The 27,620-nt window shown below is 36.5% G+C and overlaps 1 protein-coding gene across 4 annotated transcripts in view; it reads right to left on the bottom strand.

Annotated features, from left to right (window-relative positions):
- The window catches only part of itga9 (integrin, alpha 9), a 104,822-nt gene that overhangs the window by 28,280 nt on the left and 48,922 nt on the right, over positions 1 to 27,620 (bottom strand). The window lies entirely within an intron of this gene.

Below are 27,620 nucleotides of genomic sequence, written 5' to 3' on the forward strand. Positions count from 1 at the left end.
ATTTTCCAACATATTTCTATATTCAGAATTTAGTATTTAAACATTAATCTCATAACATTATTTATGTAATTATAAATACAGTCTAAATGAATAAATGCCACATCAAAATGTCACTTCATGCAGCTTCTGTGCAGTGCTAAGATGAGTTTTGTTTAGATCATTTCATGGATAACAATAGCTAGTCATTCATTCACATTAATTAAGTATTCAAAGAATAATATTGTCTGTTTTCACTTACATTTACAGTATTTCTTTTTAAAATTTTGATTCATTTTGTAGAATTGAATTATAAATTAAGCTGGTATAGTATCGTAAGACATTTTTATGGTATCTGACAACCCTATTATACACCACATTCCTTGTTTCAGTTTAACCTAATTCCCACATTTCCTCCGTCGAGTTTAATATATATTTTTTTAGATTGTCTGTTCATTCATTCATTCATACAGTAGGCTAGGCTATCGTCACTGGAAAAGATGCCTAGTTGGTACGACAGGGTCACAGAGCATTTTCTTGAAAACGAATGTAGGGCAGGATTTACGTATAAATAAATGGACAATTTTTATGATGTAGGCCGAAAATGAGCTTCCCCTCTTTGAAAGACCAGCAGCCGCCACTGATATATATATATATATATATATATATATATATATACACACACACAATATCTTATTTTACTTTTTACAATTTGTATAGTTTTGTATTTTATTTTATTTGTATACTATTTTATATTTTATTTCAAATCATTACAAATTTTTGGTTTGTTTTTGTTTTGTTTTGGGTTTTGTTTTGGTAACAATAACAACCCTGTAAATCAATTTCAGAAATTGTACAGATCTGGTCATTTTAGCATTTCCTTTGGTGCTTATACTGGCACAAAAATGACACTTAGGTTCGACAGCACATCACATCCACTAATGTGTCAAAATAAAAGTACAGACTGATATAAGTCTAGATGAATGGTCCATATGACAAGTAGCTCACCCAATTGGTGTCCGTGTAACTGGCTTTGCACGGGCTAAATTCGCATTTGCGGTGAAAAGCTTTATAACCGAGGCTCTTTGCAAAGCTGCTCAAAGCTCTTGCTGTCTCGGTCAAGTAAAATGTGCAGCATTAAAGAGCCACCAAAAGCTACTAGATGAACATTTGTATAAAGCTGGCACTGCCCTGCCCCAACACACTTCATCTTCCCTTATTTTGGCAATACGAGCAACGGCCCGAGGAGTGTTTCCTTTGGCACACCACTTGGAAACAGTCAAACAAAAGTCTGAACGGGATCAAATCCCGACATCCTCATTAGAGGACACTAAAGAGGGAGGGACATGGGAAAAGCAGACCTTTTCTGTGCCCTCTTCTCCTCTCTTGACTATTAAACATCACTCAGGACGGCGAAGAGACTTTCATCTGCACCACCAGGATAGAAAAGCAAACTGAGCACCCCTTCACTTCTCTTTCTTTCTCTCTTCCCTTGAGTTTTATCACATGGTTTCCGTTCGTCCACCCACCCATCCCCTTCCTCAGCGGCGCTGATTCAGGCCCATGTTTTAACACATCGTGATACACTAGATAGTGCACATCCTGTCCTGCTGTCCAGCCAACCTGCACCTTCACTGATAGAGTTACTGCAGGAAACAGAGTGGTGGAGGCTGAATGGACAGGTTTTAGTCTCCATAGACTTATTTACACAGGTATATAACAACATGCCATTTTTGACATTTTTACTGATATAACCGATATAATCCTCATATTTTTATATAATGTAGATTGGCCACAACAAAACAAACTATGGGTAACCACAAAAACACAATTTAAAACCAAATAGATGCCTCTGCCATACAGTAGCATCGGTATTGACTGAACAAACATACAAAACATCGTGTCTCAAATGAGTTTGTGTGAACATTTATTCTCTACAGTACAAAATTGTTCATGCAGTTGTCAGTTATGACAAAAGATATCTCAGAAATGCTGTTGAATGTTGCTACTGTTAACTAAATCTAAAACTATTAGAAAATTGTTTTCGTTAATTGAAATAAAGCTGAAATAAATTAAAGTAATATAAAATATAAATATTAAATGAAAAATTAGAAATGTTGACCTGAAATAAAATAAGCTGAAATACTGAAATGACTAAAACTGAAATAAAATAAATTAAAGCTAAACAGAAAGTCAAAAACTAAGACAAATTACAAAAGACATAAAATTACAAAATTACCTTAAGTACTTTAAAAAATACCTAAAGTAAAATTAAAATGAAAACTGAAAATATAAAAATAAAAGCTAATTTAAAATAATTACAATAGTATAAAATGATAATCATATAAAAATACTAAAATAAGAGATACTGATACTAACACACACACAAAAAAACTGCTTTGTGCTGGAGATTTAGGTGTATCAAAGCTTGTGTGATAAACCCTAGATTAACCGTTTAGTGGCCTGAGTCCTGTGAAAGCAGTCACATTCATCAGCTGAGAGCATTTCGTGTGCCAGTTGGCGTCCAGAGAGAGGGTTTTGTTACAGTAATATGCTTGAGTCATAAAACGAACAATATAAAGCTCAGAGTTGTGTAAGGAGCTGGTGTTCTCATCAGGTCCCAGCTGGGATTAAAGCAGTACGTATATCAAATGAACTGTCCGACCGGTGACCCCCACCCAGGGGAGCAGTAAAGATCAGGGGACTGACGGCCAGACCTCAGGAACAGTCTGTGTGCCACTTTCACTGGGCCACATGTGAACTGAGAACACGAATGACCTCTTGTTCTTCAATAAAACAAGATTAAGTGTGTACCAACCTCATTCTTGATAATCAGCATACTAAAAATAATCACCAGACCAAATAAACAGTCCAGCAGTGATAACTGAGGGAAGTTATTCTTGAGCAGTCTAACTTATCTTACATGAAAGTGCTTTACATGTAATTAAGTTCACTTGGCTGAATCCCTGATTTTAGTGACTGCTGTTTACTAGTCATGTTAGTACAGCTCTAACCTGAGCAGGAATAAATTGAACACTTCAGTTCTGCTTTACTTCAAAATTGGCATGCATGCATTTCTGGTTGGTCCATTTGAATTTGAATACACACACACACACATTCATGCATACATACGGTAAAAAAAAACCTTTTTGCTTTTATGTCCCTCATATTAATTTTAATGTGGAATCTTATTACATTTTAACATTTCTTTTTTTTATTGTATTTTTATATTTCTTATGAAACTATTTATGATTACTATTATATTAAGATATTTACATTACATTTACAATATATACAGTACATTAGTAGGCTGCTTAAGGAGTGTTTTGAAAATCAGACAAATGACAAAAATTGGGACTTGTGGCAATAGTATGGGAGTAGAAGATGGAGCGGCTTCCCACTCTGGTAAAACCACACAGAGGAGACACAACAGGAACAAGCACCTCCTGCACACAAGGAAGTAGCAGAGGTCATATCTGAGCCTTGGCCTGTGTTTTATAAGCTTTTATCATCATTATTAATGCCTCCTTTCACCTTCTGCTTCCTCCTTTCCCAGCCCCCCAGACTCCATGCTTTGCTCCGTTATAAACTGTATTTATAGAGCAGAAGAAAGAAAGCCTCAGGTCCTTTAATTGGGTGGGTGGCTTCTGAAGGGACCCCCAAACAACTGTTCCTTACATGCCAAGCAGGTCAGTCAGTCGCCACAGGGCTTCATTGTACGAGCCACATGGCTGAAGTGTCGTCTGTTTCCTTACATTGTTTCCATTTGGCACAGTAAAGCCTTTCACAGAAAGACTCGGCACTATGCAATGGCTTCCCACAGGCAGATTCGCAAGTCATAATAGCACTTTTTACGACTGCAATAAAACTAAACTGTCAGAACCAATGGTCACACTTCAGGCTACAGTGTTCATGTTACTGTGTATTTATATTAGTAATCATTCAACACTACTGAAAACTAGTATATGAATAATAAATAACGCTGCTGCGTCTGTGCATGCCAAGTCAAGCACCTATATAATAAATAACGTGCATAAAGGGTAATTATTTTGGCGAGCTGCTAGTAATTAGTGGTGTTTTCACGTATGTTTGATTTGCCACCATTCAACCATTTGATACTTAACATGGTACTTGATGATTGTCATTTATTTACACTACAATACAAACGTTTAGGGTCAGTGAGTATTTATATATTTAATCATTTTTATTTAATTTTATTTTTTCAAATAAAGTCATTTAAAGAATTCTAATTCAAATAAATACTTTTCTTTTGAACTTTCTATTCATCAAATAATCCTGAAAATAAACAATATATCATGGTTTCCTCAGAAATATGAAGCAGCACAACTGTTTTCAACTTTGATAATAATTATAAAAGCTTCTCGAGCAGCAAGTCAGCATATTAGAATGATTTCTGAAGGATCATGTGACACTGAAGACTGGAGTAATGATGCTGAAAATTCAGCTTTGCATCACAGGAATAAATTACATTTTACAATATATTAAAATAAAAAGCTGTTATTTTAAATTGTAATAATATTTAACATTTTTCAAATCAAATGATGCATCTTTTGTGAGTATGAGAGACTTCTTTAAAAAACAAAACTTTTTCTGACTCCAAACTTTTAGTGGTAGTGTACAATTGCATTTAGATCAAGATAATTCAAAGAGTAAAATATTAAAATAAGACAAAACCATTAACAGTAGAGTGTCTAAAATGGTGAAGTACCATTGAACTTTTTCAAGATCTTAAAAGTTTCACCAAACAAACGTGATGGACTCTAAGGGACAGTGTTTGTAGGCTATGTGTTATTGAATGTAATCGGATGCTGTCATTGAGCATACTTGAAGAAAAGTATGATTAAAAAACCTCTATAGCCACGAGTGTGGGAAATACAGTGTCTAATTTATGAAGGGTTGGATGACGTCCATTCCCAAACTTACCAGAGCAATAATCTCTCGTCTGAGGATCATTGAGTCTGACCTCATGCTTTTGAACATGGAGACAGTGGTGAAAAGTAGTGCTGATTGAATGATAAGAGCTTGTAAAGAGCATGTTTAGAGTTTCACACAAAGACGTCTTGATGAGCATGTGAAAAGAATGTGTCGAATGTCATTATAAGTGGTCAATCTTAATCTTCTTCTAAATAAAAAGCATTAGGAATCTGATTTAAAAACACAGGAAAAACAGTAATATTGTGAAATATTATATTTGAATATATTTTAAAATGTAATTTATTCCTGTGATGCAAAGCTGATTTTTCAGCATCATTACACCAGTCTTCAGTGTCACATGATCCTTCAGAAATCATTCTGATTTGCTGCTCAAGAAACATTTATTATTATTACCAATGTTGAAAACAGTTGTGCTGCTTCATTTTTTTGTTTTTTTTTTGTTTTAAGGAAGTTCAGACATCTTTTCAGCTTGAAAGCAAGACATCTTTGTGGAATGTAAAAAGGTTCTCCAAAGGCATCAGGCTGTAAAACACCTTTTTCTGACAAACTTTCACTTTAAATCTGTGAGCAGAAACAGGGAGGCTGATATCATGAAATGCTCTCAAGAATGTAATTTGTATTTAATGGCTTAAGTTCTTCAGTTATGTGCCAATATGAGAAGATTTGCAGAACCAGTAACCAGCTTTGATACAGAACTTGTCAGTTAATCTTAAAGATAAGCAGGGCCGGCTGAACTCAACTCCTATCCGTTCTTCAGGGAAGGCAGAAGGGATGATGTCATCTGACCAGACAGCGACTGTGATTGGCTGAGAGGATCCACGCTCACGTGGCTCCCACCAGACTGTTCCAAGAGTTATTAAATACATGCACAGAGTGCACAAACTGGGGCTTTATTGAGATCAAGACCCTCGAAGCAAAACTCACAGTTTCTGCTATTAATTTACGCTCTGCTGTAGGATTCCCTTTTAAGGGCAGATGCATGCGTGACATGTATTTAGAGTTATGCTAAAAATACGAACCTGAGCAATACATGAACTTCAATCCAAAGATCATGATTATTATTGCTCACACATTTGAAAAACTATTCAACTTCAGCTTGCAATCTTATCCTGCATCATTTGTTCTACAGACACAATAATGCACTAAAAACAACCAAGAAAATCCTTAAAGGGATAGTTCACTCAAAAATGTTAATTTGCTGAACATTTATTCACCTTCAGGGCATCCAGAATATCCATGAGTTTGTTTCTTCATTGTAACAAATTTGGATATATTTAGCGTTACATCACTTGCTCAATGGAACCTCTGCAGTGAATGGGTGCCGTCAGAATGAGAGTCCAAACAGCTGATAAAAACATCAAAATTTAAGATAAATTTAAGAACTCTCTTGGACTGGAGTGGTGTGGATTATTGTGATGTTTTTATCAGCTGTTTGGACTCTCATTCTGACGGCACCCATTCACTGCAGAGGATCCATTGGTGAGCAAGTGATGTAATGCTAAATTTCTCCAAATCTGATGAAGGAACAAACTCATCTATATCTTGGTTAGTCTGAGAGTGAGTACATTTCAATAACCATTTTCAATAGTCATTTTATTGTATGCAAGTGATGAATGAGTGAAACCTGAAGATTTTCCTGTATAAAATCCCTCATATATTTCATTCATACTCACATGACTCACCTGAACATGATCCCCCCATTGGACAACCCAGCAAAGTTGAACTATAGTACAATGTCCTTGACAGACATTGTTCAAGACAACAACATCCCATATGGAACCAATTATAAGAAACAGAGGAGAAACAAAATTCAAGGCATTAAAATTAATAACTGTGACGAAGTACACAACTCATGGAGCCTGAAATAACTGTGTTTATGCGCTGCATGTGTTTGCAAATGCGATTAACTTATTCATGTGTCAGAACAAACAGATTTAGACGTTTACAACACGAGTTCCACCTTGGGATAAATCACTTAGCCTGTGGAAAACTGCAAATTAGCATGAAAGATTAATATCGCCAGAACAGGTCTCTGGATCTGAACAGGTGAAGCTGCATTTGATTGCCGCATTAAAAGCTGGAATGAACCGGACATGAACCGTGCAAAGCCTGCGCGTGGAGATATTTCTCAGATCTCCCTCCAAAATCCACGAGCTCATCTGAAACTGATGATAAATCGCAGACACTCATTCCTGAAGTGTTAGTCCATGTACAGAAATGCCTTATTTCATAAACAAATCAAACTAGCAGCGCTCCAACTGCTTCAAAACGGGCCAAAGAAAAAAAAGTCCAATGATGTCAAACAGAACATAATTATCCTGTGTGCAGAGAGACATGATGTGGTTTAGTTCAGCGGTTTTCAACTGGTGTGTCACAACATATAAATGCTTCACAGGTCTGTTCTTATAGTCACAGGCAGTAGAGAAACAATGCTAAATGCAAATAATAAAACATGTCTAGCTATATAAATATGCATAGAAGAGTGACAGTGTCATCGTATTATGCAATATAGCATTTATTAATATTTTGAATTTGTGTTTATTTTATATTTTCAATTTAGTGTTAGTAATTTTTTTATTATTTTAATTAGTTTTATTTTAGCTTTTATTTTTATCATTTTTTATTTTTGCAATTTTTCTTTTCTTTTCATCTAATATTTATATTTATGCTGTATTTCAATTATTTTTAATAGTTTTAGTTTAACTTAACAGTAACAACACTGAGATGGGATTTGCTAAATAAATGCTTTAAAAAAATGCTGTAAAAAATGCTTTCCCTATACTGAAGAAAATATACTTAAGAGTAAAAAAAAAAAAAAAAAAACGTAAAACGTTTCTACACAATTTTTGTTTTGTGACAAAATGCACAATTTCACACCAGCAATATTGCATCTTCCCTGAGCATTTATTCATTTGCATCTAAAAACGACCTACAGTACATCTTCCACTTGAACAATTATCTATAAATTACCCTTTATTTCCAAAATTTTTGTGAACAAGAATATTTGGTCTCGTAAAAGAAAAAGCATTGCCTAGGTTCACAATACATGTCTCTATTGAGACTTTTGTTACTCTTTAGCTCTATATTACAAAAGCAGCTTTACTAACTATCATCCTAATTGAAATGGAAGTTCTATAAATGTGCTTTACAAAGACAGCAACTCACATGCTGCACAAATACAGGTGCATCTCAATAAATTAGAATGTCGTGGAAAAGTTCATTTATTTCAGTAATTCAACTCAAATTGTGAAACTCGTGTATTAAATAAATTCAATGCACACAGACTGAAGTAGTTTAAGTCTTTGGTTCTTTTAATTGTGATGATTTTGACTCACATTTAACAAAAACCCACCAATTCTCAACAAATTAGAATATGGTGACATGCCAATCAGATAATCAACTCAAAACACCTGCAAAGGGTTCCTGAGCCTTCAAAATGGTCTCTCAGTTTGGTTCACTAGGCTACACAATCATGGAGAAGACTGCTGATCTGACAGTTGTCCAGAAGACAATCATTGACACCCTTCACAAGGAGGGTAAGCCACAAACATTCATTACCAAAGAAGCTGGCTGTTCACAGAGTGCTGTATCCAAGCATGTTAACAGAAAGTAGAGTCAGGGAAGGAAAAATATGCACAACCAACCGAGAGAACCGCAGCTTTATGAGGATTGTCAAGCAAAATCGATTCAAGAATTTGGGTGAACTTCACAAGGAATGGACTGAGGCTGGGGTCAAGGCCTCAAGAGCCACCACACACAGACGTGTTGAGGAATTTGGCTACAGTTGTTGTATTCCTCTTGTTAAGCCACTCCTGAACCGCATACAACGTCAGAGGCGTCTTACCTGGGCTCAGGAGAAGAAGAACTGGACTGGTGCCCGGTGGTCCAAAGTCCTCTTTTCAGATGAGAGCAAGTTTTGTAGGAGTCTGGAGGAAGGGTGGAGAAGATCATAGCCCAAGTTGCTTGAAGTCCAGTGTTAAGTTTCCACAGTCTGTGATGATTTGGGGTGCAATGTCATCTGCTGGTGTTGGTCCATTGTGTTTTTTGAAAACCAAAGTCACTGCACCCGTTTACCAAGAAATTTTGGAGTACTTCATGTTTTCTTCTGCTGACCAGCTTTTTTAAAGATACTGATTTCATTTTCCAGCGGGATTTGGCACCTGCCCACACTGCCAAAAGCACCAAAAAATTGGTTAAATGACCATGGTGTTGGTGTGCTTGACTGGCCAGCAAACTCACCAGACCTGAACCCCATAGAGAATCTATGAGGTATTGTCAAGAGGAAAATGAGAAACGAGAGACCAAAAAATGCAGATGAGCTGAAGGCCACTGTCAAAGAAACCTCGGCTTCCATACCACCTCAGCAGTGCCACAAACTGATCACCTCCATGCCACGCCTAATTGAGGCAGTAATTAAAGCAAAAGGAGCCCCTACCAAGTATTGAGTACATATACAGTAAATTAACATACTTTCCAGAAGACCAACAATTCACTAAAAATGTTTTTTTTTATTGGTCTTATGAAGTATTGTAATTTGTTGAGATAGTGAATTGGTGGGTTTTTGTTAAATGTGAGCCAAAATCATCACAATTAAAAGAACCAAAGACTTAAACTACTTCAGTCTGTGTGCATTGAATTTATTTAATACACGAGTTTCACAATTTGAGTTGAATTGCTGAAATAAATGAATTTTTCCACGACATTCTAATTTATTGAGATGTACCTGTAGTGCTAATCATATTGATGCACAGAACATTTGTCTATATATATATATATATATATATATATATATTAGGTAACACTTTATTTCGATAGTCCACTTTAGACATTACACTAACAGCAAGTCATTTTGCAACTACATGTCAACTAGCAGTCACTAAAGTATTAGTAGATTGTCTGCTTAATATCTTCTAACACTTTACTTTGATGGGCCCACAACATATAACTTACTGACTATAAGAATCTTTGCAAGTATATATCAACTTATTTGACTAAACCTAATGTAGTTGCAAATTAATGAGAATTAGTTGACATGTAGTGGCTGTTATTTATAGTTAGTAGAATGTCTAAAGTGGACTATATCAAAATAAAGTGTAACCATATAGGATACTATATGGGCAGAAATATTGGGACACACCTCTTGAATACTGAATTCAGGCATTTCACGCAGACTTACTGTCACATAAAATCATGAACCTAGCCACGCATTCTGCATTTACAAACATTTATGGGGGGAAAATGGGTTGTTCTGAAGTGCTCAGTGGACTCAAGTGTGGCAACTGTGATAGGATGCCACCTTTGCAATAAGTCAGTTTGTGAAATGTCATCCATGCTTGATATTCCATGGTCAACTGTAAGTGCTATTACTGGAAACTGGAAGCGTTTAGGAACAGAAACAACTCAACCATATTCCAGTGAAGGGAAATCTTAATGCTTCAGCATACCAACACATTTTGGACAATGCCATGCTTCCAACTTTGTGGGAACAGTTTGGGGAAGACCCTTTTCTATTCCAGCATGACTGTGGCCCAGTGCACAAAGCCAGGTCTATAAAGACATGGTTGGATGAGTTTGTTGTGGAAGAACTTGACTAGCCCACACAGAGCCCTGACCTCTGACCCCATACCTTTTGGAACAGACTTTGCATTGGGAGTGTGCCTATAATGCCTAGTCAGGCAGCTCACTAGAGCTTTTCTCTTGCGCTGTAGTGACGCTGAGGCAGATATAATTTAGGCTTGTTTGCCCAAACTGCAGGCGTTATCACAGGGACACATAGTTTCCGAGCCTCTCCATTAAACCCCCTGAGGACTGCTGAAACTTTCCCATGAGAATGATGATGGTTAACACACACTGGAGTGAGAGCATATGGGACGCCTATCACTTCAGCTGGCTGGAAACTTATTCCATGTGTGGTTAGTATGCACAACCCCTCCACACTAACTGCTTTTCTCTTACTGTATGCTATACAGCACCCACAATGCACTTCTAGCCTGCTGATAACACAGTGGCTATGTCACATGACCGTACATAAAAAAAAAAAAATATTGCATAATGCACACAGAAAAAAAATAGATATGCAGGTTATGCATGTGTGCAGTACGAAATAAATAATATTAATACACAATGACACATAAGTGGATGAAATACTGGAACAATGTCCTTGTAAAAATCAACTTTTATGGGCTCATGAACATAATGTAAAAGGTATTTGGTATGTGACCCTCAGTTGAAAACACAGCTGGGATTTATAAATCTGGAATGGAGGTGCCATGCTCCTGTGGCGTAAACGGGCACATGGAAAACATTTTCTCTCCTTACACACAAAAGAAAAAATCATTGTTCATCCAGCACTACAGAACAACAAATTAAGGGATGAATCTCACGAAACCTGTCATGAACATTTGAACTCAAAGTGAAAAACAAGGGGAAAAAAATAAATTACATTTTGCACAAAGAAAAAATTTTTAGACCAGATTTTTAGGGATGTGAACAATTTAGCATGATCAGTAATTTAAAAAAGCATGCTACAATGCCAGTTAACCCTCCCCTTTGACAAAACTCTTGAAATTTAGAAATGTATATATGCAATTAAAATTTTATGGGATAATGGGTTTAATTATCAGGGAAAAAATGTCACAATGAAAGAAAAAAAACCTTCATTACCTAAAAAAACAAACAAAAAAAAAACATTTTTTGCACAAAAATGTGTGCAAAATATGATATTTTATATGTTTTCCTCTTGATTTGGTGGTGAAACGTGACCTGCACATGCTCTTGACAGGTTTTGTGTGAAGGCAAAAAAAAAAGACTTGTTATTAGAATGAGAACAAAGCATTCATAAAATGCTTACGGAGAAATCAGGCCAAGATACACACACTATCTTAACACTTCACCAAAAATTAAACTGCCTGGAAATCTTTCCACTGTGCAAAAATACACCGGTATTTAGCAGGACATCCATTTCATTTGGAAGAGCAACAGAACTCAATCCCTTTGGCCTTGACATGTACAGTAATATTTCCATGGCTTTATACGTCCTCTCTGCTGCTATCTGTCGACATAAATGCCTGGAATAACTGATATGCCCTTAGGTTTTACTCACTAAGTGAGCAGGTGGGTCAAGTCAAGGGTAAGTGTAAGGAGAGCCAAGAAAATCCTTCACTCCTGTTACTCATTCCCAGAATTTCAAGCTGTTCCAAGCTGTCACCTTATCAGGCTGAAAACGGGGCACTCCTGTAAAGGTCCCAAAAGCACTGCGCACCCGGGAAGCACTGGAGGATTGGGATTAGTTCCTTTTATGGAGTTGTAATGTGAGTTATGGATGCTGGAGGGAATATGGTTTCCATCACCTTAAAACCAGTTCAAGAACACTATAAGGTCTTACACAAAGTTAGACCAAGCATAAAAATCAAGTATTTTAAGAAGCCGACCTTCTGTTTTTACAACGTTCAGTCATTTTGAAAGGCATCAGATCATATCCGTACGGCTTTAGTTATCTACAATGCATTTATCAAAACTGACAGGAGACTAAAATAATTTCTGCTTCTGCTGTTGGATGTTTGCTTTCAGTGCTATTAAGAAAAATACAGGAATGACAACAAAAGAGGTTAGAGGAGTTTCCTTATGTTGAGGAATGGACTTCCAGCCGTCATATATGTTGAATAATGTATCTAAATATTCCATTTTTAATAAAACCTCAGATTCTATCTTTAAAAAAAATAACATGCAAAATCATATATGTTATGTAGCTATCAAACATAAAAAAACAGTAATGAACACTGTTGTCATGTGATAACAAGTGGAATCTAGTGATCTAGGAAATTTTATTTAAAAAGTTATTTTTGATACAATATTGTTAGGAAAATTAACTCTTGGCTTTCCAAATAATAATAAGTAAAGAAGCAGATGTAAAAAAAGAAAAAGAAAAGAAATAATAATAATATTATATATATATATATATATATATATATATATATATATATATATATATATATATATATATGTTATACTAAATATAATGTGAACAAAATTTCTGTAAACAATTTATTTTATTTATCTATTTATATCTATTCAATATTCTATTTATAATATATTTAATAGAATACATCACAGAAGATCAAATGTTTAAATCGAGAAGACATACAAAATAAATGTAAAGATCAATGAATATACATTTTTAGCAAATGCTTATTTTTGAGCCTTGCGATATGAACTGAAATTTCAGTACGTAAATTCAGTTGTTGATAGATTAAACTGAATGTTTGTTGTTCAACAGCGGACAGTCTATTAGCTTTATCTCTGTGTATGATCCTGCTGAAGCAGCTCTGTGAACGTCAGCTCATCCTGAACGCTCAGGACGACAGCGACAGATGCTTCCTGTGTCTGATGAGATCAGGCCTCATAAAACTGCTCCACTGTTACAGTGCAGTTATTCTGGGTCTATTGTTCTGATCGCTGCAGCCTGGATACAATCTCCAAATCTACAGCGTGTGGGCTGAGAGATGTAAAATAAACTGCTATATGTGTATATGTTTGAGGCTCTGCGCCGAAGGTAGTCCACCACCGCGCTCCAATAGAAAAACACATACAATTCCAACAACAACCAGGGTGTGCATGAGATCGAGTGAGTCACTGGTGTGACTGTTGTTTAACATTCACTGGAGAGAAGTCAGGTGTTAAACACCAGACACATAACAGCATGTCATCAGACCATATAAATAAGACCCTCCAAAATCATGCTTTAGGGAACAGAACATCAAAAGTAACAGTACAATGTGTGCTTGACGAAATGCACGTGCATGCAAGGCAATTCTCATCATGGAAATGTTGGTTTGCAACCAAACCCTTTCTCTGTGGTCCATTTTATATTTAAAATATGATTTATTATTGATTATAATATTTATACCATATACACACACACACACACGTATATATATATATATATATATATATATATATGTGTGTGTGTGTGTGTGTGTGTGTATATATATATATATATATATATATATATATATATATATATATATATATATATATTAGGGGTGTCAACATTAACGCGTTAACGCATGCGATTAATCAAAATATTTTAACGCGTTAATATTTTTTTAACGCAGATTAATCGTTTGATAAGGTTTGACCCCAACTTCTTCCCGTCATCGCAGCAAGGTTATCTATCATTGTGTGATGAGGGTACAGCGAACCAGTGTTGCCAGGGCAGCAGCACAAGTGGGCTATTTTGAAAATACAGTCGCAGGAAAAATTACAGAGCCGTGGCGGGTTGCGGTTTTTTGGGCTACTTTTATACTGTACTACGGCTGCCCAAAGTGTATATAGACAAATGAAAATTAAAATAGATCCTTTTACTAATGTGTCTTACACTTGAAATGTATCCCTGGCAACATAAGAACGGAGAGACGGTTAACATCACAAACAACGTGAGTTTCAGCAGAGCATACATGTTAAGGCTTTTACACAGCAGAAATAAACATGACAACAGCCACTATAGATTATATAAGATAATAAACACACGATTACGATAGATATGGTCTGTATGTGATTTTCTTGAGAATGTGTACGTCTGAAATGCTAATTTGTGCAGTGATATAAAAGGCTATAAATAGCATATTTTAACAACAGTAAACGACCAAATTCCACATGTGATCGCAAAAGGAAGTTATTACAAACACTCGATGGTGGTTTGAAGTGAGTTCTGAGTAAACGTGCACTATTAATCTCATAAATTGTCTTATGAAGCACGATGCTAATATTAGCTCTAATGCAGCTGCAGAACAGGTCCAATTCTTCTTCATAATGCATTTTATCATAATACTTCACGTAAGGTCGCAAGAATGTTTTGTTGTATTTATTTAGAAACACTTTTGATAATAGTTGGGTAAATGTATCCTGGGATTGAAGCGATGTGGCTTGGTAAACGTTTTATCACCAGTTTAAAGGTTGATTTATGGCTGAATAAAAACAAAATAATAATGATAAAAAAATAATAAGGATTATGTCTCATACCTGCAGAAGTGTGAAAGGTTCTGTTTCCTTAAACTAGTTTGTCATGCATTTCTTTATTTCAACACATTTACAGGTAAATCCTAGTATTTTAAATTTGCGATTAATCATGATTAATCTCAGTCCATGACTGTGATTAACGCGATTACATTTTTAACCGATTGACAGCACTAATATATATATATATATATATATATATATATATATATAATTATGTTTTATCATATATTATTAAAATGATATCATGGCATTTTATAATTTTAGATAATACAATTATTTAAATAAAAATACAAAAATAATAAATAATAAATATGACATTATATTAATACTACATTTTGAATATTAAATCTGATTATGTTGTCATATTATTATATACATATGTTGATTGTCAGAGGTACCTCAGGATTTCCTCTATAGCAAGTCTGTAATAGATTAACATCATTTATCACATGCATTTACATTCCAGATATAATATCATACTTATGGGGTTTTTATTTACGTATTAGATTAAGCACCATGCTGTCTACTTTCCCTGGATTCAGCAAGCAACTAAACAGACACTTTGCTACTTCATATGAAATTTTCTGCCATCAGGTCTGTTTCCGAGTTCTTTCCACGACATTTATTGTCGGTATTGTGGGTTTCTTGGATTTTAATATTTTTCCGTCACCGTTTTATAAATAGGTGCTGGAGTCGTGAGCGTGTTTAATGGGAGACAGCTGGATACGATTACCTTCCTGCTGTGCGGATTCATTGTATCAGCTTTCTTGGCCGGGCGTAAATGAAGCCCCTGGAATGGCACTGGAGGAATTGCAGCGTTATGTTATATGTGGCAACACAAAGCCGGTAGTGTGGCAAACGGCCTAGTCCTCTGCTCTCACTGGGTCAGTGCTATGAATACCATCAAATAAGCACTGCACAATCTGACACAGTACGTGTGTGTTTGAGAAATAGAATCAGTGTTGTGAGAAACTTCACTCTGTTCTAAAACTTAGTAAGCAGCCTACCTGGACAGCATTGTAAGGTATTGCAGATGTTAGAACACAGCTCTAAAATTACTGCCTTCTAAGATGCCTAATTTAGGCCAAATTTAGGACAGATAAGGCAATTAGATTGGGAAAAAAGTCATCTAAAATGACAAAGAATCTAGAAAAATGTTATGAATAAGCAAATAAATGAAAATATAGACTACTTGCACTACCGTCCATAGGTTTTTAACACTTTTATTCAGCAAGGAAGCATTGAATTGATAAAAAATGACAGTAATAATGGTATTATGCTGCTATTAGATCTTTCTATTCATTAAAAAATCCTGAAAAAGTTAAATATGAAGCAGCACAACTGTTTTCAATATTGATAATAATCATAAATGTTAATCAAATCAGCAATGATTTATGAAGGATCACACTGAAGACTGCAGTAATGAAGCTGAAAATCCCAATAGGGTCTGGCTGCAGACATGCACTTGCATTCTCAGACACTTGCATTTCCGCAAGTGACGTCACTTGCAGTCTTTTTTATTTTTCTAATTATTTTTTAAATTGAGTCTCTCAACAATTTACACAAGTAGCCAGGTGGTGAAGAAAAGAAAAAATTAAATAAATTATGAAGTCACTTGCAATCGCTGTTTTCATTCGGTTCGCAACCTGTGACGTCACTTGCAATCCACACAAACCGTGCGTGTTGCCAATGAAGACAAGATTCTGTGGTGGTTAAACAATTACAACTAATTAGTACCATAACATACAGGGTCCTGCAAGTCATCTGTAGGAGAAAAAGACAAGACCCGCAAATCCGTGGCCACAGAACAGCAGAATATGAACGCAATGTGCAAAGTCTCTCATTAAAGGGATAGTTCACCCAAAAACGAAAATTCTGTCATCATTTACTCACCCTCAAGTAGTTCCAAACCTGTATGAATTTCTTTGTTCTGCCGAACACAAAGGAAGATATTTCGAAGAAAGTTTGTAACCAGGCTGTTATCTAAATTCCTTTTAATTGTTTAACCACCACAGCATCTTGTCTTCATTGGCAACATGCACGGTTTGTGTGGATTGCAAGTGACGTCGCAGGTAGCGAACAGAATAAAAGCAGCGATTGCAAGTGACTTCGTAATTTAGTTTCTTTTTTCTTGTCTTCACCACCTGGCTACTTGTGTAAAATGTTGAGAGATTAAATTTTAAAAATAATTAATAAATTAAATTAAAAATAAAAAAGACTGCAAGTGACGTCACTTGCGGAAGTGCGGGTGTCTGAGAGTGAAAATGCAAGTGCATGTCTGCAGCCTTCTCGGAAATCCAGCTTTGCATCACAGGAATAAATTACATTTTAAAATATACTCAAATAGTTATTTTAAATGGTAATAATATTTCACAATATTATTGTTTGTTCTGTATTTTTGATTTTTTATTGCAGCCTTTGTGAACAGAAGAGACTTCTTTAAAAAACATAAGAAATCTTACTGACCCCAAACTTGATAGAGCATATCATTCAACACGGAAATATATTGATAAAACAGGACATTTAAATTAATATATGCGTCTATGTTTCATGCATAAAGTATTACATCATCATAACAACGTGCTATTGTCAGACTCTGTTGGACTTAATTGTGAGTCAACTGGTCATTTTGTGTAAAGAGCTCCTAATCACTCACTCAGGATGTTGCCTTAGAAGACAGCTGCCTATGTAGTTGTATTGTCAAAAGTACTGACCGTGATACATTCGGTACTGACATTTAAAAAACACGGGAGAGTTTGAAAACCGTGTTTATCAGTGGATGCGTCCATGTGCAGATATATTAGGGATCCGCTGATAGACGCGGCTATCGAACGCTCCCGTGAGCGCTCGGTGAAGAGCGTGAAGTGATGATCATTGAAGCCATATCTGTTGAGTGCGTGAACACAGTGAGCAATCAGCGCTGTTTAAGAATTTGCTAACCAGCGCTCAATTCTTAGCGGGAAATGGATGTTTTTAAAATTTCAGTACCGAATGGTATCACAGTCTGTACTTTTGACAACACTAGTAGGCTAGGCAGTAGACAGATAGACAGCTTGGTTCGGGCCACAACTTTGCAGGCAGTTTATGTAACTCAGCATGCGAGTACAGACTAAACTGTTGAGAGTGTGAGTGTTGAGAGCTTAACTGTGTCAGAGTTGTATACTGAGCAGGAGAGGAACACTTTCAAATGGGTTAAGTTTGATATGCTATTGATTACAATCCTCACTGGCTCCCTCAGCGCACACATCGCATCGCCAACTATGTTAAGTGTACCACATACATCAGTAAAGCCTGCAGGATTTGAGGTGTTTATGTAAACATGGTAAAAAGATTTATCAGAGACATTCCACACAACAACCAGACAGCTACAGGAATCTGATAGTCTTTAGCTTCTCCACTACTAAAAATCCCAGTCCTATCTCACGAGGGACCATGACTAATGGGTTTGGTATCGCTGCGTGATATCTATGGCACGTGTACAGTACACACAAACTAACCTCTGATTAGTACACAAGAAATTGGAATGTAAATGCATAAATGATGCTAAGCTATTTATATAGACTTGTTATAAGGAAAAATCAATATGAATCAATATGAGGTTGACAATCATCATACATATAAAATAAAATGACATCATAATCAGGATCTAATGTACACAATTTCATTTATAATATAATTCATATATATATATATAAAGTATTCAGACCCCCTTAAATTTTTCACTCTTTGTTATATTGCAGCCATTTGCTAAAATCATTTAAGTTCATTTTTTTTCCCTCATTAATGTATACACAGCACTCCATATTGACAGAAAAACACAGAATTGTTGACATTTTTGCAGATTTATTAAAAAAGAAAAACTGAAATATCACATGGTCCTAAGTATTCAGACCCTTTGCTCAGTATTTAGTAGAAGCACCCTTTTGATCTAATACAGCCATGAGTCTTTTTGGGAAAGATGCAACAAGTTTTTCACACCTGGATTTGGGGATCCTCTGCCATTCCTCCTTGCAGATCCTCTCCAGTTCTGTCAGGTTGGATGGTAAACGTTGGTGGACAGCCATTTTTAGGTCTTTCCAGAGATGCTCAGTTGGGTTTAAGTCAGGGCTCTGGCTGGGCCATTCAAGTACAGTCACCGAGTTGTTGTGAAGCCACTCCTTCGTTATTTTAGCTGTGTGCTTAGGGTCATTGTCTTGTTGGAAGGTAAACCTTCGGCCCAGTCTGAGGTCCTGAGCACTCTGGAGAAGGTTTTTGTCCAGGATCCCTGTACTTGGCCGCATTCATCTTTCCCTTGATTGCAACCAGTCGTCCTGTCCCTGCAGCTGAAAAACACCCCCACAGCATGATGCTGCCACCACCATGCTTCACTGTTGGGACTGTATTGGACAGGTGATGAGCAGTGCCTGGTTTTCTCCCCAATTAAGGTCAAAAAGTTCTATCTTGGTCTCATCAGACCAGAGAATCTTATTCAGGTGTTTTTTAGCAAACTCCATGCGGGCTTTCATGTGTCTTGCACTGAGGAGAGGCTTCCGTCTCTCTCATAAAGCCCCGACTGGTGGAGGGCTGCAGTGATGGTTGACTTTCTACAACTTTCTCCCATCTCCGACTGCATCTCTGGAGCTCAGCCACAGTGATCTTTGGGTTCTTCTTTACGTCTCTCACCAAGGCTCTTCTCCCCCGATAGCTCAGTTTGGACGGACGCCAGCTCTAGGAAGGGTTCTGGTCGTCCCAAACATCTTCCATTTAAGGATTATGGAGGCCACTGTGCTCTTAGGAACCTTAAGTTCAGCAGAAAGTTTTTTTTTAACCTTGGCCAGATCTGTGCCTTGCCACAATTCTGTCTCTGAGCTCTTCAGGCAGTTTCTTTGACCTCATGATTCTCATTTGCTCTGACATGCACTGTGAGCTGTAAGGTCTTATATAGACAGGTGTGTGGCTTTCCTAATCAAGTCCAATCAGTATAATCAAACACAGCTGGACTCAAATGAAGGTGTAGAACCATCTCAAGGATGATCAGAAGAAATGGACAGCACCTGAGTTAAATATATGAGTGTCACAGCAAAGGGTCTGAATACTTAGGACCATGTGATATTTCAGTTTTCTTTTTAATAAATCTGCAAAATGTCAACAATTCTGTGTTTTTCTGTCAATATGGGGTGCTGTGTGTACATTAATGAGGAAAAAAATGAACTTAAATGATTTTAGTAAATGGCTGCAATATAACAAAGAGTGAAAAATTTAAGGGGGTCTGAATACTTTCCGTACCCACTGTATATATATACAGTGAAGAAAATAAGTATTTGAACACCCTGCTATTTTGCAAGTTCTCCCACTTAGAAATCATGGAGGGGTCTGAAATTGTCATCGTAGGTGCATGTCCACTGTGAGAGACATAATCTAAAAAAAAATCCAGAAATCACAATGTATGATTTTTTAACTATTTATTTGTATGATACAGCTGCAAATAAGTATTTGAACACCTGAGAAAATCAATGTTAATATTTGGTAAAGTAGCCTTTGTTTGCAATTACAGAGGTCAAACGTTTCCTGTAGTTTTTCACCAGGTTTGCACACACTGCAGGAGGGATTTTGGCCCACCTCCACACAGATCTTCTCTAGATCAGTCAGGTTTCTGGCCTGTCGCTGAGAAACACGGAGTTTGAGCTCCTCCAAAGATTCTCTATTGGGTTTAGGTCTGGAGACTGGCTAGGCCACGCCAGAACCTTGATATGCTTCTTACAGAGCCACTCCTTGGTTATCCTGGCTGTGTGCTTGGTCATTGTCATGTTGGAAGACCCAGCCTCGACCCATCTTCAATGCTCTAACTGAGGGAAGGAGGTTGTTCCCCAAAATCTCGCAATACATGGCCCCGGTCATCCTCTCCTTAATACAGTGCAGTCGCCCTGTCCCATGTGCAGAAAAACACCCCCAAAGCATGATGCTACCACCCCCATGCTTCACAGTAGGTACGGTGTTCTTGGGATGGTACTCATCATTCTTCTTCCTCCAAACATGTTTAGTGGAATTATGACCAAAAAGTTCTATTTTGGTCTCATCTGACCACATGACTTTCTCCCATGACTCCTCTGGATCATCCAAATGGTCATTGGCAAACTTAAGTCGGACCTGGACATGTGCTGGTTTAAGCAGGGGAACCTTCCGTGCCATGCATGATTTCAAACCATGACGTCTTAGTGTATTACCAACAGTAACCTTGGAAACGGTGGTCCCAGCTCTTTTCAGGTCATTGACCAGCTCCTCCCGTGTAGTTCTGGGCTGATTTCTCACCTTTCTTAGGATTATTAAGACCCCACGAGGTGAGATCTTGCATGGAGCCCCAGTCCGAGGGAGAATGACTGCGTTTACATGCGCACGAATATTGCGATTATTTCCAATAATCAGAGTAAGGACTTAATCGCATTTTGATGTTTACATGTCAAGAGCAAAGCTCTTACTCCCGTTTACATGCAATTTCCATTATTCGTATTATTTGCTAAGAATTGTGGTTAATTTTTTTACTGCCATTATTCACATACCCCACTGGACAGCACAAATGATGGACTCAGAAAGAGCAGTGTTACTGGTCGCTGTTTTAAGTTTATTTACGTCTAATGCAAAATGATTTTGTATGGCTGTATTCCACGCTTTTTCGGCGCCATAGAAATGTGATGGAGTTTGTTTGCCTACGCTGCCGTCGCGTTCTACTCGCCGTTTCTGGATGAGGTTAAGGAACAGAGACTGCTGGCAGCTTGTTGTGTTTTCCTCAGAATGCGATGCTTTCTTCCCCTCCATCGTTTCTAATCTCCATATTATTACAGGTGCGTGTCACGTTATTCATATGTCACAAACGCATGCGCACTTTGGTCAGAGCAGCAATACTGCGATTAAGGTGTTTACATGCCTGTATATTCCGATTAAAATCGGCATACGCCACCTATGTTAATACGATTATGCTTGCTGCGATTATGAGCTTAATCGCATTATTTAGATCGAAGTATTGCGTTTACATGAGGTAAAGCATAATCGCAATATCGCCAAAATCTCATTATAATCGCATTAAGAGGGTCCATGTAAACGCACTCATTGACAGTCATGTTTAGCTTCTTCCATTTTCTAATGATTGCTCCAACAGTGGACCTTTTTTCACCAAGCTGCTTGGCAATTTCCCCGTAGCCCTTTCCAGCCTTGTGGAGGTGTACAATTTGTCTCTAGTGTCTTTGGACAGCTCTTTGGTCTTGGCCATGTTAGTAGTTGGATTCTTACTGATTGTATGGGGTGGACAGGTGTCTTTATGCAGCTAACGACCTCAAACAGGTGCATCTAATTTAGGATAATAAATGGAGTGGAGGTGGACATTTTAAAGGCAGACTAACAGGTCTTTGAGGGTCAGAATTCTAGCTGATAGACAGGTGTTCAAATACTTATTTGCAGCTGTATCATACAAATAAATAGTTAAAAATCATACATTGTGATTTCTGGATTTTTTTTTAGATTATGTCTCTCACAGTGGACATGCACCTCGATGACAATTTCAGACCCTCCATGATTTCTAAGTGGGAGAACTTGCAAAATAGCAGGGTGTTCAAATACTTATTTTCCTCACTGTATATCGCAGAAATACAAAATATCGCAATGTGAGTTTTTCCAATATCGCAGCCCTAATATATATATATATATATACATATATACACATACTCCTCAATACTGCATTTATTTGATTAAAAACAGTAATATTGTGAAATATTACTATAATTTAAAATACAATTTTTCCATTTTAATATACTTATTATTAATAATTGTATTTTGTTTATTTTATATGATGTGTATTGTTATATATAATATAACTGAGATTACTTAAAAAGTTTACAATTATCTTGTTATTGTTTTTTTATTTCTAGTTTTTTATATACCTGTGTTTTTCTATTTTTATTTTACATTACATATATCACAATATTATATATTATTTAATTTAGAGTGTTTAAACTAGTTGCTTTCTAAAATATATATGTGAACCTGGACCACAATACCAGTCATAAGGGTAAATTGTTTAAATTGAGATTTATGCATCATCTGAATACGGAATAAATAAGTTTTTTCATTAACGTATGGTTTGTTAGGATAGGACAATATTTGACCGAGATACAACTATTTGAAAATCTACTAGTCGGCAATTAAGTGTTGATATATTTACGGTATGAAATTTACAAAATATCTCCATGGAACACGATATTTACATAATATCCTAATGATTTTTGGCATAAAAGAAAAATCGATAATTTTGAATGTATTGTTGGCTATTGCTACAAACATACTTGTGCTACTTATGACTGCTTTTGTGCTCCAGGGTCACATATATATATAAAAATATATATCTAAAAATAATGCTTTTAAAATATATTTTATTTTATATTGTGTAAATTATAAAAGAATATAAATATTACAATACATCATAGAATATATCATTTATATCACATATTGCATGCATACAGTCTACAATGATTTCTGTGTGTTAAGGCCGATTTATTGCATTGGGATTCAGGGTGAACTGTCCAGAAAACGCTCTGCCATTTCCTTTCTACAAGTCAAAACAGTGTGTGTGGCCACCACAATAGCACAGGAAATAGATTTGTCCCTTGCATCTGGTTCTGTTCATTTGAGTGTTGAAGTCTCTAATGCCTCATCCTTCAGCATGGACATTTAAACCTGGCCTGACTCGCTTCAACACTCATCCCTGTACATGCAATACGGAAAATCCACCCAAGCAGTTTTTCGACCCATCGTGCATGGAGTGCCAAGAAGAAAACACACATAAAAACATGAATCACGGATTGTGAAAATGACATGAGAGGATGCAGTGAATGGTTAGCATGAAGGGTGGGAATGGTAAGCCAAGAATCCAGCCGAATCTTCCACTCAGCTCTAAAAGTTTTTCCCGACAAAATCATCCACAAACTCCGACATCCATCATGATCAGAAATTGTTTTAAAAAAACCTTCCTGCTCTCAGGTGCAAGTGCAATACATATGCAGTTTATCTAGCTAAAAATAACCAAAGAAAGGACATCTGGCAGTCTGGTATGATATTCCCGAAACTCGTGCCAATAGAAACATGTTTAAAATGATCAACAAGAATCTTACGTAATGCCTCCTATTCCAGCGGGGGGAAATTATAACTAGACTATTTACTAGATTTTGAGAAGCCCTTGTAGATGCTTGTTTCCTTTGGCATGATGCAGGGGTTTTACAAAGTTTTCTAACCTCGCTGTGCACAGGAAGGGTTGTGTCAAACCAACCACAGCAACCTTTGGAAAAGCAGAATAAGTTCAATTAAATGTACGTAACATCATCTGATTAAATCACATCTAATTCTGGATTGTGCTGCGAAGAACCTCCTTAAACAGGAAGCGCTGCAGGCCATCTCACTGACTGTGTTTGTTTGGAGATATAACAGAATAAACAGAAACACAACTCTATTATAGAGTTCGACAGATATCTACTTGGCCACTTTAAAGCTAGTCTTAGATATAATTCAGCAAATTTCCTTTAAGCCAGTTTACTATTGTGGTATCAAATAAATATTTTAATATTTATAAAAAATACACATAATATAACAAAAACATATTAATAAATTTTAAATCTATTTTAAACACTCTCAACAGACACTGTTCAACTGCAAACATTAATATTCATAGTATAGGAGTAAATAAGAAACTATTCAAATATTATTCAAAGAAAAATATCCAAATATTTTAGATGAACTCACCACTAAACAGCACATAAATAATCTAAGATTTATATTAATATATAATATAAATTATATTAATATAAAAAAATTGGATTATTTATGTGCTGTGTAAACTATTTTTCTTTGAATAGCATTGAAAAGAAAAAAAAACATTAAAAAGCTACATTTATAGACATTGTTCTGTTGCAGACATTAATATTTAAAATTAAGATTTTAAATGTTTTAATAATATATTTTTTGTTATGCGTAATTAATATAAATATTACAGTATACACAATATATATATATACAGTCATGTCCAAAAATATCGCCAACCTTGCAATTCTGTCAGAAAATGCAACCCTTCTCTCAGAAAATTGTTGCAGTTGCAAATGTTTTGGTATTCACGTTTTTTTTTTTGTTTGTTTGCATTGGAACAACACACACAAAAAAAAAAAAAAACAGAGAAGAAAAGACAAATCTGATACAATTCCACACAGAACCCAAAAAATGCACTGGACAAAATTATTGGCACCCGGAACTTAATATTTGGTAGCACCCACTTTGGAAAAAATAACTGAAATCAATCGCTTCCTGTAACCATGAATGAGTTTCTTACACCTCTGTCCTGGAATTTTGGACCACTCTTCTTTTGCAAACTGCTCCAGGTCATTCAGATTTGAAGGATGTCTTCTCCCAACTGCTGTTTTGAGATCTCTCCACAGGTGTTCTATGGGATTCAGATCTGGACTCGTTGCTGGCCATTTCAGAACTATTCATTGCTGTGTTTGTAACCATTACTGAGTGCTTTTTGAAGTGTGTTTCAGGTCATTGTCCTGCTGGAAGACCCATGACCTCTGGTGGAGACGCAGCTTTCTGACACTGGCCACTACGTTGCGCCCCAAAATTCTTTGGTAATCATCAGATTTCATGATACCTATTTCACGATATCCAGTGCCAGAAGCAACAAAGCAACCCCAAAACATCTTTGAATCTCCACCATGTTTGACTGTAGGGACTGTGTTCTTTTCTTTGAAGGCCTCATTTCTTTTTCTGTAAACAGTGTCATCATGTCCTTTACCAAAAAGCTCTACTTTTGTCTCATCTGTCCACAGTACGCTTTCCCAGAAGGATTGTGGTTTTTTCAAGTTTTGTCAAACTCCAGTCTTGCTTTTTTATGCCTTTGTGTCAGCAGTGGTGTCCTCCTGGGTCTCCTACCATAGCGTCCCTTTTCATTCAGATGGTGACGGACAGTGCGAGCTGACACTGTTGTACCTGGTGTCTGCAGATCAGCTTGAATTTGTTTGGAAGTTAATCAGGGTTCTTTATCCACCATTCGAACAATCCTTTGTTGTAATTTTTCATTAATTTTGCTCTTCCATCCACGTCCAGGGAGGTTAGCTACAGTGCCATGGGCTGTAAACCTCTTGATGATATTGCGCACAGTGGACACAGGAACATTAAGATCTCTGGAGATGGCCTTGAGATTGTCCATGTTTTTCCACAATTTTTTCTCTCAAATCCACAGACAACTCTTTACACTTCTTTCTTTTCTCCATGCTCAGTGTGACACAACACAACGGTTGAGTCAACTTTTCTCCATTTTAACTGGTTGTGAGTTATTTCTTACAATTTTGACAAGGTGCCAATAATTTTGTCCAGTCCATTTTTGAGTTCTGTGTGAAATTTGATCAAGTTTGACTTTTCTTCTCTGTTTTTTTGTGTTGTTGCAGTGCAAACGAAAAAGCATGTGAATACCAAAACATTTGCAATTGGAACAATTTACTGAGAGAAGTGTTGCATTTTCTGACAGAATTGCAAGGGTGCCGATATTTTTGGCCATGACTATGTATTTACAGTAGGCTATAAATATATACAAAAATATGTTAATAAACCATTTTAAAACTATTTTACACTCTTTTAACAGAGTTTGTTTTACTGAAAATTTTACATTTACATTTACTCATTTAGCAGATGCTTTTAAAAATTTTAGTATTTAAAGTATAGTAGTTACGCTACATAAGAAACTATAAAAATAATATTCAAAGAAAATACTTATTTCAAATATTCACCTCCAAACAGCACATAAAAACAAAAAAGAACTGTGATCGCACACTTAATATCTCTGTCAGAAATCATTGCAAACTAATCCAAATGGCCCGGTCATGTGGTGACAAATAAGACTTCAATACATATTTTAAAGTCAATCAAATGCCAAATCCCATTTCAAGGTCTATTTCATGAAATTTGTGTGAACAGAAAAAAACAAAAACATAATAAGTTCAGCCAACAGAAATATCATATTCATTCATTGGCCTCAACTAGTCCTAAATCAGCAGGCATTTACTTTACTCAGAAACCAAGGTTAACAAAATAAAACAGTGTATGCAGATCTCTCTTAAATCAAGACAAAGGTCCATCCAAACATTCTCCTGCAATGTCTGCGTGACTAAATATAGTGAACTATAGTGAGTCTGAACGTGTTCAGCTCAGTGTCAGCGGGGGGCCAGAGAAAGAGCTCCAGTTGACAGCACAGCAGCTCACGGACCGCTGTGACGTTACTGTAGTGCTAGTGAAGGTTCGCTCCGGAGAGCCAGCTGCTTTCCATTAGCATACCTCTGCTAGTGAGTGGGGGTCCTGGCTTCATGCGAGGAGACGCTAACACCCGGATAAATGAGAGGATAGCCGTGCAGACTGGCCCTCGGGACTGCAGCCAAATCACACTTGATGACGGGGGATTTGTGCTGCTTTGAGCTCGCCGACTGAACAAACACACTCGTGTTTTGGAACATATTTGAGTGTTGTTTGACAAACCGATACAACTTAAACTTTATAACTAGCTGGTATGGGAATTCGTAATAGTGTGGAAGCCCGTTTCTGCCGTGGGATAGAAACATAAAAATGGGCTAATTACAACTTTCTCAAAATTCTGAGTTTGCAATTTTGGA

The sequence above is a fragment of the Onychostoma macrolepis genome, chromosome 13 (assembly GCF_012432095.1).
Source record: "Onychostoma macrolepis isolate SWU-2019 chromosome 13, ASM1243209v1, whole genome shotgun sequence".
Lineage (NCBI taxonomy): Eukaryota > Metazoa > Chordata > Actinopteri > Cypriniformes > Cyprinidae > Onychostoma > Onychostoma macrolepis.